Source organism: Pistacia vera, unplaced genomic scaffold (genome assembly GCF_008641045.1).
Source record: "Pistacia vera cultivar Batoury unplaced genomic scaffold, PisVer_v2 Contig236, whole genome shotgun sequence".
Taxonomy (NCBI): Eukaryota; Viridiplantae; Streptophyta; class Magnoliopsida; order Sapindales; family Anacardiaceae; genus Pistacia; species Pistacia vera.
The window spans coordinates 393,354-409,644 of NW_022196042.1; the positions used below are offsets into that span (position 1 = coordinate 393,354).

The 16,291-nt window shown below is 34.0% G+C and overlaps 1 pseudogene; it reads left to right on the top strand.

The window, feature by feature from the left end:
• The first annotated feature begins 799 nt into the window (after positions 1-799).
• Positions 800-9,803, top strand: LOC116131650 (annotated as a pseudogene).
• Positions 9,804-16,291: the final 6,488 nt, after the last annotated feature.

Below are 16,291 nucleotides of genomic sequence, written 5' to 3' on the forward strand. Positions count from 1 at the left end.
GAAAGGAGGACTAAAATTGCTCCAAAAATGATGAAGTCCTCACATGTCTTCGAGATTGGGAACGATCGCGCCATCAAGATCAATACGAGGTTATCGACAATGCTTAGTAGAATCATTTCAATTTTGTAATATAGATGATACAGATGAGGGAGGTCCTAGTGAACCACCCCCAATTTAGTTGTTTTGTAAAATGTAATTTGTAAATTAATTAGCAATTATTGCACTCTTTTTTTTACCAAGTTTTTCCCATTGGGTTTTTCTTGGTGAGGTTTTAACGAGGCAATAATTGTTGTAATTTCTTATTTTATTTTTTAAATGAATAAGTCTAATTTTTCTATATTACAATTATTGTATTAAATTGAATTAATATTTGAAATGTTAACAAAAAAAAAAATTGAATTGAATTGAATTATTGATATTTGAAAAGTTAACTAAAAACAATATATTTTAATTATTTTTTTAAAAAGAAAATTAAAAAAACAAAAACAAAAAAAAAAAAAACACAAAAAAAAAAAAAAAGGGCTAACCCGGCCCGGACCGTGCCTACACGGGGGCTAGGGCTGGCGGGCCGGGCTGGGCCAGCCACTTTCCCTTAATTGGCGGGCCTAACCCGGCCGCCTTTGTTGGCGGGGGGGTGAGCCCAGCCCGCCAAAACATGTAACCGCCGCGGGCGGGTCGGGCGGGCCGGGCGGATTACTTTTCCACCTTAATATTAGTGTAAGAGAATAGTAAGGCTAGCAGTACTCTTTTGTATATTAATGGAGCATGTAGTAAATTTTTAAATTAACAGCAACCACCAATAACATCTGGCTGTGTTTTATTAGGGTTTTCATTTCACTTGAAAAGGGTGTAAAAAAAAAAAAAATGACAATTAGAAGCAAAACAAACACGATCTTTAAAGAAATGCTTCATCATCGACCATTATCCTCCTCCGTTTTCATATCACCGATCCGTTTCACTTTACCTGGCTTAGACCGTTTAAGTATCCAGCGTTCAGTCAGTTTTGGCGGTGTTCGCTGCGCGCCTCTGATTCCGGCTCCGACAAGAAGGTATCAGCTCGGCTCTCTCAAGTTCAGCAACTATTGCAAGAAGCCGAGGAGCGAGCCAGCTCGCTGGCAATGACCCCATCCCTAAAATACGCTAGGTACTTGAAATTTAATTATCATTTTCGTTTAAGAGAGACAAGTCATCATTAAACTTAACCCAATCAGCATTGCTTGAGATCATGTGACTGTTAGCTTTGCTCGAAGTGGTGGGCCTGGAGGTCAAATGTGAACAAAGGTATGCTGCTCTACTTCTATTTTGTGTTTTAATTTTTCACAAATTTGGTTTTCGCATCTTTTATAGGGATGTGACTGTAATTGATTTTAAGACAAAGGTGGACATGCGTTTCAATGTTAAAAATGCGTACTGGTGGAGTGACAGGGTCAGAAAGAGGATTATGCAAATGGTTTGTTTTTTTATCATTTCTTATTGTATGTTTGAAAGTCATGTTGCATGAAAATAAAATTAATCAAGAGAGGAACAGGGGATAAGGCGTATTTATGGGATTATAGGGTTTTGAGCTCTAGCTCAGATCAGTCAGTTTTGTGAGATTTTTAACTTTAATATAATAGAGAAAAAAGAAAAAAAAGGAAGCGAGAGTAGGGCCTCTTTTATATCACCTAGGATTTCTTAAGGCTATTCTGATTATTTTTAGAATCCAAAGATTATAATGACTAAAATTAATATTTTTCTGTATGATGAAATTGTGAATGTTAAAAAAGTGCCAAAAGCTGAGAATAGATAGTTTTAGAATGCATAATTCCCAGTTCGTGATGGGTCTACAACTGGTAAAAATAAATAGTTTCAAGATTAATGTCTAGTAAAATTATGGATTAGACATGGGAGGTATGGTTTTATCAGCTATGAACTGAATGACAGTATTCCCCTTTTAGCCATAAATACAAGAGAGATTATAAATTATCAGAGAGATCTAGGTGACTTTTCTGAAAATATGTGACTGTTGTGTTATTAAGTTAGCTTTCGTGCTCCTTTCAGTTGAAAATCATTTAGTATTCAGTTAGATTATTGTAAATGTTAGTAATTTTGATTGAATAAATTGTTTAGTCATCTTGTGATATCATGAATGGCACCCTCAAACTTGTGGCTTACATCAAGGACAACATTCTCTCTTGTAATTTGTCAGAGGGGAATAACCCCAAGAATATCCTTGCTGCTATGTGCATGTGGTGAGTGAATGTGTAAATGTGTGTATGGGTGGGTGGTGTCTACAAAAATTGGTTGAAGTTTGAAAGAGTTGAGTAGAATTTTTGGGAGTGTATTGTTTTGGACAGGTTTAGTAATTGTTTAAGGGAGTTTTACTCCAAATATTGGTGGCTTGAGAAAGAGATAGAATTGTAGTCATTAGAGTTTGATTATGCATGCAATATATTTGATGAAATGTCCAAGAGAAGTGTATTCATGAGTTTTATTCATTTATAAATTGATATGAGTTTATAGATGGTAGAAAGAAACTTATTTTTATGCTACATGGCATCCTTGCATTTAAACATTTGCATTTAGAAAGAATTATTTACATGAAACCATCTACATACATACATCTTCATAAGAGCATGTAAAAGCACTAAAATATGTTAAAAGAGAAAATAGAAAGAAATGAGAATATTAAGATATTCAAATCTAAAATTTTAGTTAAAGAAGTGTAAAAAGATAAAAAGAAGAGAAGGTTGTTGCGATGGGGAGCCCATGAGTGACAGAGTCTCACATGCACGCCGCCTTTAGTGAGCGGCCTCAGAATTCAGAAAGAATAAGTGTACAGTCTGTTAGAAGTGTGTGTGGATAAGGACTGCACCCAGAATTAGAGAATTCACTTACACAACCAAGGCTCCAAATACATGCCTCAACTGAGTCCGATCGGCAAGAAAAGAAAGAAAGAAAAGAAAGAATAGAGAGAAAGAAAGAAAAGAAAGAATAGAAAGAAAGACTATGAAAGAAATAAAGAAATAAAGAATAAGAAACAGAATAAGAAAAATATAAAAGAAAATGTATAATCTATGCATTTGTGCATTTGCATCATGAATATGCATAATACCATGCTCATTATCATGAGTAGTGAACAGTTAGAAAATTGAGAGAAAAACAGTGAGCAAACAGAGAAAGGATAGAGAAAGAACAGAGAGAAGAACAAAGAAAGAATAAAGAATACTCAGGAAATGAGTTGTAAGGAAAGAAAATTCAAGATTTAATCAACGGAGAGAGAAGGGTAGCATAACGGGTTTACTTATTGAGCAATTAGTGCTCACTCCGCTGTTTTCAATGTTTTTGCAGATAATAGGTGAGTTGCGGTCACTCGGAATGTCACGGAAGGGATTGGGCTACACTTTCAAGTTGCTATTTTGAGTATATTTTGTAAATATTTGTATATAAAGAAAAATTAAATATGAGCTCATACTTTATTACTCGTTTATATGCGTATTTTCTTATGTATATTTTTAATGAGTTTTACTGATTATTTTACAAGAGTATACTAGTTAGAAAGAAAGTATTACAAAATAGATTTGTGGGAAAGATGGATTGAATCAATTTTTTTTTTTACCTTTAATTTTTTTAATTTTTGGGACTTTTTTGGGGACTGGTTGACGTGGTAATTTACTGATGTGATATATGAGACGATATCTGCCACATTAGCATCAAGTCAATTACTACTCATGGCTGGAAATAATGGGCCGGGTTAGGCGGGCTAACCCTAACCCGGCCCGTAAAAAAGAGGGCTCACCGGGTTGAGCCCAACCCGCCAGCAACCCTCGGGCGGGCCGGGTTACACAATGGTAACCCGGCGGCCCGCCGGGTTGCTAATTTGTCCTCTTTGCAAGAGGCCCGCAACCCGGCGGGTTGCTGGCGGGTTGGCTGTTGCCAACGGCCAACCCGCGGGGTTGGCCCGAAAAAAAAAAATTGTAAATATTTTTTATTTTTTTCAATTACACTTTTACCCTTGAAATCTAGCCGTTTTATAGCCGTTGGAGGGGTCTTTTTCGTCATTTTCTTTCCCTATTTTTTTCTATAAATTGGACCTAAACTCTCATATTTTTCTCACAACTCAAATTCTCTCATTTTCTCATATTCTCTATTCTAATCTCTATTTCTCAACTCTCAAAGTTTCAATTATTCATTTATTCTCTTAATATTTTTGTTATCAATTTGCTCTTATTTTAATTAAGGTTTTGCAATTTTCAATTCATATTTCCAATTTCCATATTCCAAATCTCTTTCTTTAATTTTATTTCTTTACATCATTTTTTTTCAACTACAAGTCTACAATGGATAGATATTTCTCTCCCATCAATTTCAATGAGGAAGAAAACTATATCCTAGTCTAATCCCGCTGATTTTACTATGAATGCAGGAGATTCAAATAGTCCCGCTGTCCCAATCCCAGTCTAGAATCCGATACACCTCAAAATATGCCGTCAATTCCAACAGCGCCCGGTGGTTCTAGAAGTCGTCCTCGTAATCGTCGTCCTGTAATCGTCGTCCTCGTCCAACTTCATCTCAAGCTGGGCGGGATCATCCAACTGCCATCGAAAGCGAAAACAGACACACATCAGACGTTTGGGCGCATTTCGACAAGGTTTTACGAGACAGAAAATGGCGTTCAAGTCAAGAAAGCAAGATGCAAATATTGTGCAAATGTTTATAAAGCTGATTCAGGTAATGGTACTAGTACTTTTTAAAAGGCATGCTAATAAACAATATTAATCAACATGGAAATAGAGAAAGCAATCAAACTCAAATAACTAATATGGTACTACTTGGCGTTATAATTCTGATGTATATAGGGAACAGTTAGCTTATTATTGCTGCATTGATAAACCTATTAATATGTGCAGAAGATAAATATTTGAAAGATTTGTTCAAAATTCATTTTTTCCAGGATTAAAAAGTTATTCTAAACTGCAACTAGAAATAATTTAATAAAATTGTTTTAAAAAAATGAAATTAGAATTAAAAAAATAAATTTTTACTGTCATTAGTGTGGCTTTAACTGCTGATATGGAGTGGTATAGCTAAACAAGATTATATTTGTGTGATAGTCATTATTTTGATAAGAATTTAAATTAAATAAATTTTATTAGGATTTAGATTAATGGATGTGGATTATGCTGGTTTAGAAATCTATAATAAAATTATTGAAGTTTTAGAAGATTATGATATTATTGATAAGTGATAAGTTTAACTTTAGATAATACAAGGTCTAATAGTAAAAGCTATAGAATTTTTTCAAAAATAATTATCTTTTATATAATAATTTGAAGTTTGTTCACCAACGTTGTGCATATGTTATAATTTAATTGTGAAAAGTGGTATTGAAAACAATTAAAAAAAATATTGATGAATTAGGGAATCTTAGTTGGATTACTAGTAGTAATAAAAGAAATGCTGGCTGAATTTCAAGAAGCTTGTATAAAATCAAATATGTCTCCTAGAACTTTGCATTAGATTGCCTGTTAGATGGATAATTACTATTTAATGCTTGATTCAGTTTACCTTATGCTAATAATTAGTATTTGTAGCAAATAATAGAGGTCCTCATCATTGGTAGAAAATAATTGGAAGATAGCTAAAGTATTTCATTCTTTCTCAAATGTTTTTACCAAGCCACTTTACAACTTTCTGGTGTGATTACCCTAGTCCATTGGTAATACATGCAATTATAAAAATTTCCGAGTATTTACAAAAAAACAAAGATGAGAAATTTACATGCACCAATAAAGGCAATGGAAAAAATTTTTTGAAATATTGGAGAACGTTCCTTTTCTTTATTGTTTAGGGCTATATTTGATCCTAGAATAAATTAGCACGTTTAGAAATGGTTTGACAATTTAAGTGAAAATTACAAAACGATAATATATCAATCAAATAGGAGGAGGTAAAAAATAGTCTTTTCGAAGTATTTCCAATATGAAAACAGGTATGGGAACCCGTCGCCACGTCGCGAAAGAGGGTGTGAGCGAAGAGAAGCAGAGAGAAGAAACAAATGAAGACTTATTCTCTTGGAATGCACTGAATAGGCCGAAGAGGACCCGAGTCCAAGCACAGCCTCCTCTTCAGACGCAACCACCACCAACAACCACACAACTAATTGCTGTCCTCCATGGAGTCGCAGAGTAATGAACTTCAACAATATTTGGCAACCCCCGAAATGTTTTCAACAGGTCACTTTGATCTCTTAGAGTATTGGAGAGCCAGAAAATGTATTTTTCCGGTATTATCAAGACTGCCTTGGATGTTTTCGCTGTTCCTGTCTCAACCGTCTCATTCCGAACAAACATTAGTGCAAGTGGAGGATTTTAATGAAAGGAGGACTAAACTTGCTGTCCAAAAATGAGGTGAAGTCTCACATGTCTTCGAGATTGGAACGATGCTGCCATCAAGATCAATACGAGGTTATCGACAATGCTTTAGTAGATCATTTCAATTTTGTAATATAGATGATACAGATGAGGGAGGTCCTAGTGAACCACCCCCAATTTAGTTGTTTTGTAAAATGTAATTTGTAAATTAATTATCAATTATTGCACTCTTTTTTCTTACCAAGTTTTCTCCCATTGGGTTTTTCTTGGTGAGGTTTTTAACGAGGCAATAATTGTGTAATTCTTATTTTATTTTTTTTGATAAATGAAAAGTCTAATTTTTCTATATTACAATTTATGTATTAAATTGAATTAATATTTGAAATGTTAACAAAAAAAAAAAAATGAATTGAATTGAATTATTGATATTTGAAAAGTTACTAAAAAACAATTATATTTAAATTATTTATTTAAAAAGATAAATAAAAAAACAAAAACAAAAAAAAAAAAAAAAACACAAAAAAAAAAAATCGGGCTAACCCGGCCCGGACCGTGCCTAACGCGGGTGGGTGGCGGGGGCCGGGCTGGGCCAGCCACTTTCCCTTAATTGCGGGCCTAACCCGGCCGCCTTGTTGGCGGGCGGGTTGAGCCAGCCCGCCAAAACATGTAACCGCCGCGGGCCGGGTCGGGCTGGGCCGGGCGGATTACTTTTTCACCTTATTATTAGAGTAGTAAGAGAAAGTAAGGCTAGCAGTAATCTTTTGTATATTTAATGGAGCATGTAGTATAATTTTCAAATTCAGCAACCACCAATAACATCGGCTGTGTTTTATTAGGGTTTTCATTTCACTTGAAAAGGGTGTAAAAAAAAAAAATGACAATTAAGCAAAACAAACACGATCTTTAAAGAAATGCTTCACATCGACCTATCCTCTCCGTTTTCATATCACACGATCCGTTTCACTTTACTGGCTTAGACGTTAAGTATCCAGCGTTCAGTAGTTTTGGCGGTTCGCTGCGCCGCTCTGATTCGGCTCGACAAGAAGGTCCAGAAGTACAGCTGGCTCTCTCAAGTTCAGCAACTATTGCAAGAAGCCGAGAGCGAGCCAGCTCTGTGGCAATGACCCCATCCTTAAATTACGCTAGGTACTTGAAAATTTAATTTATCATTTTCGTTTAGAGAGACAAGTCATCATAAACTTAACCAATCAGCATTGCTTGCAGATCTGTGATGTTAGCTTTGCTCGAAGTGGTGGGCCTGGAGGTCAAAAGTGAACAAAGGTATGCTGCCTCTACTTCTATTTTGTGTTTTAATTTTTCACAAATTTGGTTTTCGCATTTCTTAATAGGTATGTGACTGTAATTGATTTTACAGTGAACACTAAGGTGGACATGCGTTCAATGTAAAAATGCGTACTGCTGATTGACAGGGTCAGACAGAGGATATGCAAATGGTTTGTTTTTTATCATTTCTTATTGTATGTTTGAAAGTCATTGTTGCATGAAAATAAAATTAATCAAGAGAGGAACAGGGATAAGAGTTCTATTATATGGATTATAGGGTTCTGAGCTTCGCTTCAGTCAGTCAGTCAGTTTTGTGAGATTTTAACTTTAATATAATAGAGAAAAAGAAAAAAAAAGAAGCGAGAGTAGGGCCTCTTTATATCACCTAGGATTTCTTAAGGCTATTCTGATTATTTTTAGAATCCAAAGATTTATAATGACTAAAATTTAATATTTTTCTGTATGATGAAATTGTGAATGTTAAAAAGTGCCAAAACTGGAGAATAGATAGTTTTAGAATGCATAATTCCAGTTCAGTGAATGGGTCTACAAATGGTAAAATAAATAGTTTCAAGATAATGTCTAGTAAAATATGGATTCTAGACATGGGAGGTATGGATTTTATCAGCTATGAACTGAATGACAGTATTTCCCTTTCCTAGCCCTAAATACAAGAGAGATTATAAATTATCAGAGAGATCTTAGGTGACTTTTCTGAAAATATGTGACTGTTGTGTTATTAAGTTAGCTTTCGTGCTCCTTTCAGTTGAAAATCATTTAATTGTATTCAGTTAGATTATTGTAAATGTTCAGTAATTTTGATTGAATAAATTGTTTAGTCATCTTGTGATATCATGAATGGCACCCCAAACTCCTGTGGCTTACATCAAGCAAACATTCTCACACCTCTTGAATTGTCAAGAGGTGCAATAACCCCAAGAATAATCCTTGCTGTCTATGTGCATGTGTGAGTGAATGTGTAAATGTGTGTATGGGTGGGTGGTGTGTCTACAAATGGATGGCCTCATTTTGAATTTCATTTAACTCTTAGTTTGTGACTACTTTCTCGAAATTGGTCATGGTAGCCATTTGTGTCTTTATTCAGGTTCTCAAATGGTTGTTTTGTATGTAAACAGGAGAAAATCGATAAACAAGGATGGTGAAATTGTAATTTCAAAAAGACTAGAACACAGAAGTTAGTTCTGTTCCTTTCTTTCTTTTTCTGCTGTCCATTTTGCTTATATTGTATGTAAAGCAAATAGTTTGATTGTCCATTCTTCTTCAGGGGTAACGTTGAAGATGCCTTGGAGAAAACTACAGGTACCTTAGTACGTAGTTGCTTGTTGCTTCACTTTGTTTCAGCAATGATAAGTCGCTGTCATATTTTTTCCATAACTAAAATAGAGCTCTAAATATATAAACTGCCCTTGATGATCTTATGCTGATGATTTAGACAAGATTTTATCTGCATGTTTGTCTGGTACATTAAAGAATTGACCATAATGACATTCATTACATTAATCTAAAGTAGATGTACACCACTGTGGGATGCTTTTAATTTTTTTCGTAACTGTGACCTTTTACTCTTACGAATTCACTAAACAGGCAAACATTGATGCGGCCTCTTACGTCCCACCACCTCCTTCTGAAGAGCAGAAGAAGAAATTGCTAAGTTGTAAGTGCTGAAACAACCTATGTTGTATAATATAGATTGAATTATTTTGATTCTATGCTGGTCTTCATTTGAATTATTTTGATTCTATGTAGTTTAGAGGTGAAATTTGAATTTTCTGTGTTCACTTCTACTGGCAATCTCAACAAAAGTACCAGTTAAACATAAACAGTTTCAAGTCTTTCGGTTTTTTTTTTTTTTTTTTTTCAATCAAATATTCACTTAAATGATATGATTATACTATAATTACTCTATCAATCAAAGGACATATAAGCAAATTTAAAAAATGGAAATTCTTTTTTAGATATCATCAATATAAAACAAACTCCATATATGCCTTCTTAAAACTATTGAGTATTGGGGTGTAACTAAACTCTATAAAGTGTTAAGTAAATAAACCCTCCGTTAGTGTTCTTGAATTTTGAAGGCTAGGATTGACCAATTGTCTTATGTTTAAAGGGCTGCAATCGGGGAGCAGAAACGCCTTAAAGTAAAAAGACCCTTTCAGATAAAGAAGGCATTTCGAAGAAGTCGGGACAGTTGGGACTGATTTTCTGTACATTAAGGTTCAGTTTTGAATTGATATTCGTAATGGCCATCCTTGCCCTACAATTCAGAGGGGGCTCGGGAATTATAGACTACTGGAGAGAAGTAGCAGTGCTTTTGGCCATGTTTTAGTCAAATTATTAGATTCTCTTGATGTAAAATTACAACATTATACTTTCATTAAAGCATGCACTTGGTGAATGTATTGGTTGGACCAATTGGGATTAGAGGTGGAAAAGCAGCCTACCAGTCGGCTCGGCTCGCCCGACCCGACCCGACGACCTGCGGCGGGTTGCGTAGAGGACCGACCCGCCCGAAACATTGGTAGGCTAGGTTAGGCCCGCCAAGTTGGGGGGAATGGCTGGCCCAACCCGGACGCCAACCCTAACCGTCAGGTTAGGTAGGTCGGTTGGGTCGGGTTAACCTCTTTTTGATTTTTGATTTTTTTTTTTTATTTTGTTTAAGTAAATGTTTAATTAACTTTTCAAATGAGTAATTAACAATTTATAAAGAATAAATATAATTGTTTTTAGTTAAGTGTTAACTTTTTTTCAAATATCAATAATTAAATTAAATTAATTTTTTTTGTTAACATTCCAAATATTAATTCAATTTTAATATATTAAATTGTAATATAATAAAAATTAAATTTATTCATTTAAAAAAATAAATAAGAAATTACAATAATTTTGTCCGTTGGAAATCTCACCAAGAAAAACCTAATGGGACAAAAACTGATGAGGAAAAAAGAGTGCAATAATTGACAATTAATTTACAAGTTACAATTTACAAAACAACTAATTTTGGAGTTCACTAAGACTCTCTCATCCGTATCATCTTATTACAAAATTGAAATGATTCTATTAAAGTATCGTCGACAACCTTGTATTGACCTTGATGGCGCGACCGTTCCTAATCTCGAAGACATGTGAGGATTTCAATCATTTTTGGTGAAAGTTTAGTCCTCCTTTCATTTAAAATTCTTCACTTGCACTAAATGTTTGTTTAGATGAGAGGTTGAGACAGGAACAACGAAAACATCCAAGGCAAGTCTTGATAATACCGAAAAAATACATTTTCGGGTCTCCAATAGTCTAAGAGATCATGCTGGTCTCTGTTTGTGGATTTACTGATAACATTTCGGGGTTACCAAATATTGTTGAAGCTCATTACTCTGCGACTGCACGGAAGACAGTACATTAGTTGTGTTGTTGGTGGAGCTTCTAAAGAGGAGGTTGTGCTTCGGATTCGGGTCCTCTTCGGCCTATTCAGTGCACCCCAAGAGTAGAAGTCTTCATTTGTTTCTTCTGATGTAGCTTCCCTAGATGTTTCGCTCTTTGCGGGTTCCATACTGTTTTCATATTAGAAATATACTTCGAAAAGTCTTTTTACCTTCCATTTTGATGGATATACTTCGGTTTGAATTTCACATAAATTGTCAAAACCATTTTCTAAACCTGCTAATTTAATTCTAGGATCAAATATAGCACTTAAACAATAAAGAAAATGAATGGGTTCCCAATATTTTAAAAAAAAAATCCATTGCCTTTATTGGTACATTAAAATTAGATTGTCTTTGTTTTTTTATAAATAACTCGAAAATTTTTATAATTGTATGTATTATCAAGTACTAGCAGGATAATACACACCAGAAAGTTGTAAAGTGGATTGGTAAAAAAAATTTAAGAAAAGAATGAATACTTTAGCTATTTGCCAATCATTTTCTAGCAAATAATATTCTACCAAATAATGAGGACCTCTATTATTGTCATATGCTAAAAAATAATTATTTAGCATAAGGTAAACATGAATCACAATTAATAAGTACTATTTCATCTAACAGGCATGTCTAATGTAAAAGTTCTAAAGAGAATATTTGATTTTATACAAGCGTTTTGAAATTCAGCATTTCTTTTATTACTACTAGTAATCCAAGCTAAACAATCTCTAATTCTATTAATATTTCTTTTAATTGTTTATGCCACTTTCACAATTAAATTAATAACATGACATGCACAACGTTGGTGAAAAAACTTCAAATTGTTATATAAAGGATAATTATTTGAAAATAATCTATAGCTTTACTATTAGAACTTGCATTATCTAAAGTTAAACTTATCACTTACTAACAATATATAATCTTTTAAAACTTCAATAATTTTATTTAAATTTGTTCACCACTGTGATCAACATCCATTAATCTAAATCCTAATAAAGATTTATTTAATTTACATTTATTACAAAATAATGATTGGTCACACAATATAATCTTGTTTAGCTCTACCACTCCAAATATCGACAGTTAGAACCACAATAATATGACAAGTATGTATTTTATTTTTTAATTCTAATTTTATTTTCTAACAAATTTTATAAATCATTTAGTTGCAATTTTAGATAAGTTTTATCCTGAAAAGTGAATTTTGAACAAATCTTTCAAAATTTATCTTCAGCCATATTAATAGGTTGAAGTTGCAGCAATATATAAAGCTAATGGTCCCTATATACATTAGAATTATAACGCCAAATAGTACCCATATTAGTTATTTGAGTTTGATTGCTTTCTCTATTTCATGTTGATAAATGTTTATTAGCATGCTTTTTAAAGTACTAGTACACATTACTGAATCAACTTTATAAATATTTCCCAGTATTTGATCTCGCTTTCTTGACTTGAACACCATTTTCTGTCTCGTAAAACTTTTCGAAATGCGCCCAAACATCTGATATGTGTTGTTTCGGTTCGACGGCAGAGTTGATAATCCCGCCTCAGCTTGAGATGAAGTTGGACGAGCACGACGATTACGAGAACGACTTCTGAACTACCGAGAGTTGTTGAATCGGCGGCATATTTTGAGGTGTATCGGATTCTGAGAATGGGAAAGGGGACTATTTGAATCTCCTTTTGCATTTTGTTAGTAAATCAGCGAGATTAGGACTAGGATAGTAGTTTCCTCATATTGTAATTGAGGGGGAAAATATCTATCCATTGTGTTGAAAAAAAAAAAAAAATTGATGTAGAAGAAATAAAAATTAAAGAAAGAGAATTGGAATATGGAAATTGGAAATTGGAATTTGGAAAATTGGAAATATGAATTAAAAATTGTAAAAACTAATAAAAATTAAAATACGAGCAAATTGATAATAAAGAGATTAAGAGAATAAATGAATAATTGAGATATTAGAAATTAGAGAATATGAGAGAATGAGAGAATTTGAGTTGTGAGAAAAATGTAAGAGTTTAGGGCCAATTTATAGAAAAAAATGGGAAAGGAAAATGACGAAAAAGACCCCTCCAATGGCTATAAAACGGTTATATTTCAAGGGTAAATGGGTAATTTGAAAAAATAAATTAATTTTTTTATTTTTTTTCCGGCCAACCCACTGGGTTGGCGGTCTCTCTTAGAAGAGACAAAACAACAACCTATCGGGTCGGCGGGCTGCCATTTTGCAACCTGACCCGCTCGGGGGTTGCTGCCGGGTTCAACCCTCTTCATTGCAGGCCGGGTTAGGGTTGACCTACCTAACTCGGCCCACTTGTTCCACCTCTACTTGGGATTACATTGTATTATGGTTTGGATGATACAAATTGGACAAAATAATTAGATTCAAATTTCATAATTATAAAATAATTCATTTAAATAAATATGTGTGTGTGTGTGTATATATATTATAAACTGAGTAAAGAAAAAATTTCAGATTTGTAAGTTATTTCTTAACTTATGATTCTAGTGTGGTTACATTAGCTGTGATATGATCACTTTATTTTGATTCTTGCACAGTCATTTTTGTTTCATTTTCAATGTGACGACTCTTTGTCAAAGTGATCACTTCATTTTATCCTGTTTTCCATTATATCGTTTCAATTAATTATGTTTTCCATTATATCGTGTGGGCACTTCAGAATCTTAGTAGTCACGTAGATATTTTTGCATAACAGGTATTGCATTATGTTTTTAATTAAACTAATTTTATTCTCTTTTGAGATATTATTTGTGGTCTATGTACACATATCATTACATAAAATAGTATGTTGGAAAAGTTGTTTTTCCAAGTCATTGTGTCTAGAATCTTTTCCAATTTGCTTTATACCCGCTTTATTGTCCCCCACCTTTTTGTGCATGAATTCTATATATTCATCCTTTTCATTCGTCTCTCTTAAGGAAGCCTGGATATGTCTTTGAAATTCTCTGAATATTTTGTTGAGGTTCCTTTGTTCAAGACTAGGTTTCCCTTATGCTTAGGTAGGCTAAAAATATCTTGATCCTTCTTATTTGTTGAAGATTGTTTTGGAATGTGGTTACATTGTTGTTGCTTGGAGGAGTTCAAGTTGTTAAAGGCAGAGTTGATCTTTGGTGTTAAATCTTGATAGGAGCTCAAGGGTGACCAGGTTGTCTTGTTGAGCAAAGCTTGCTATGGTGGTTTGATGTTCAATCAAAGATGAGAAGATTGAAGTGTTGACCAAAGTAGGGAGTGTTTTGCAACTTGTGCTTATATTTTACTTTGTATTTGAACACATAAGTTTTACATAATGGACTGCTTCTTTCTAGACTTGGTCCCATGGATGTAGGCAAAATGTTGAACCGTGTAAAAATGAGTTGTGTTCTTTATTTGCTTTCATGGATGATTTACATATGTTGAGCAACTCATTACGCACAAAAATGACAAGAAGCAAACCCATTCAGCTTAAGTTTTAAGAACTTGGTGATATTTGAAACTTTCATTTGGTAATCAGAGCATGTTCTGAAGGGTTATTTCAGTTGATCCTTGCTTCTTGATTGTGTTTAAATCGTATTTTTGTATTTGTTTTCTTCTTGGTATTTTTCATGTTTTTTAGCAGATCTGTTCGCTACAGATCTTGTGAACACCCTAGTTTTGTGTCGCCAAATCTGTGTTGAGAATTTTGACTGTGACCACCTCTATGTGTGTGTCGTGACCTTTGTCTTGCGTGCTTGTGTGTGACCACCTTCATCAAGGCTTCTAAATCAATTCCAAAAGCTGTTGTTGCCCCTTGTGATCAGACCTTAAAGGTTAGAAGATTCACTCTAATCTGTCATTTTTGTCAAAAGAAAGGCCACATCAGACCAAATTGCTTTAAACTTATTTCATACTTAAAAAGATGCATTGGAACCATGATTTTCACCAGAATAATTTTTTCAAAAGCAGAAAAGTGCAAAGACCCAAGCTAAGTGCAAACTGTCTGTTGCCCATACATCATTGCTTGCTTTTCAAAATTACCAATGGTATTTTGACAGTGGCTGTTCGAGACACATGACAGGTAAAAAATCTTTATTGACTAATCTTGAACTTGTGGAAGTTGGCCATGTGACCTATGGTCAAGGAAAAAGAGGTAAGATTCTTGGAAAATGTTCTATTATCATTCCTAGCTTCTCAATACTAGATAATGTGTTTTATGTTGAAGGACTTAAAGCAAATCTTATTAGCATTAGTCAAATTTGTGACAAGGGTTGTATTGTGCAATTCTCAAAGAATATGTGTCAAGTCTTGAATGGTGATGGTTCTTCCTTACTTGTGGGAAAGAGATCAAATGATAATTGTTATTTGTTGTCTAATAACGTTTCTTGTTTGAGCTCTAAAACAGATTGCGTGGATCTATGTAATAGATACAAAGTTTAATCCTTTGCAAGTGCACGAGTAAGGGTCAATCCCACAAAGACTGGAAGTGCTCTCGTGATCCTAGAAACTATGCCTTATGAAAACAAGAAGAATTGAAATAGAGAAAACACATAAACAGAAATCTAACTATCTACAAAGAATCCTAGGGCTCTAACTCCATCATAATTATCAGGCTACGTGTTCATCATCAAACTATCATTCTCCCCCCTCCATTCTAGGGTTCGTACATCATCGGATTCAACCTAGTACTTTCACCATCTAAACTAGCTAATGACGTATAGCCTAGTCTAAATAACGAAGGAACCAATTCGCATTGACATAAATCATCAATTCACAGAGCTAATCAAGATAGGCATGATGTCTCTCGTTTCTAAGGCATTGTCGGGGCCATTCGGAATAACCTAGTGTTTCCATCAACTAAACTAGCTAGTGGTGTATAGCATAGTCTAATCGCAAAAACCCATTAAGCACAAGACGATCATGGAAACAAAATTCAATCTATACCCGAGCAGGGATACAAATTAGTCATTCTACACACAATCTTGTCTCATACAATCAATTAACTAACATCAAGGTTGATCAAGCCCTAATATCAACTAAAGATCGAATTAAACACAATGAATGAATCTAGAACATAATAGAATGGATCAAACAAACAGAATATCAATAAAACACAAGCTTTCAATTAGATTACATCAAATCCCTAGAAAAAAACTATAACATAAAGGAAAAGAAATGAATACAGCTGGAACCATAATCGTGAAGAACAAAGGAATAGGAGAGGAAGAGAACCTCCTCT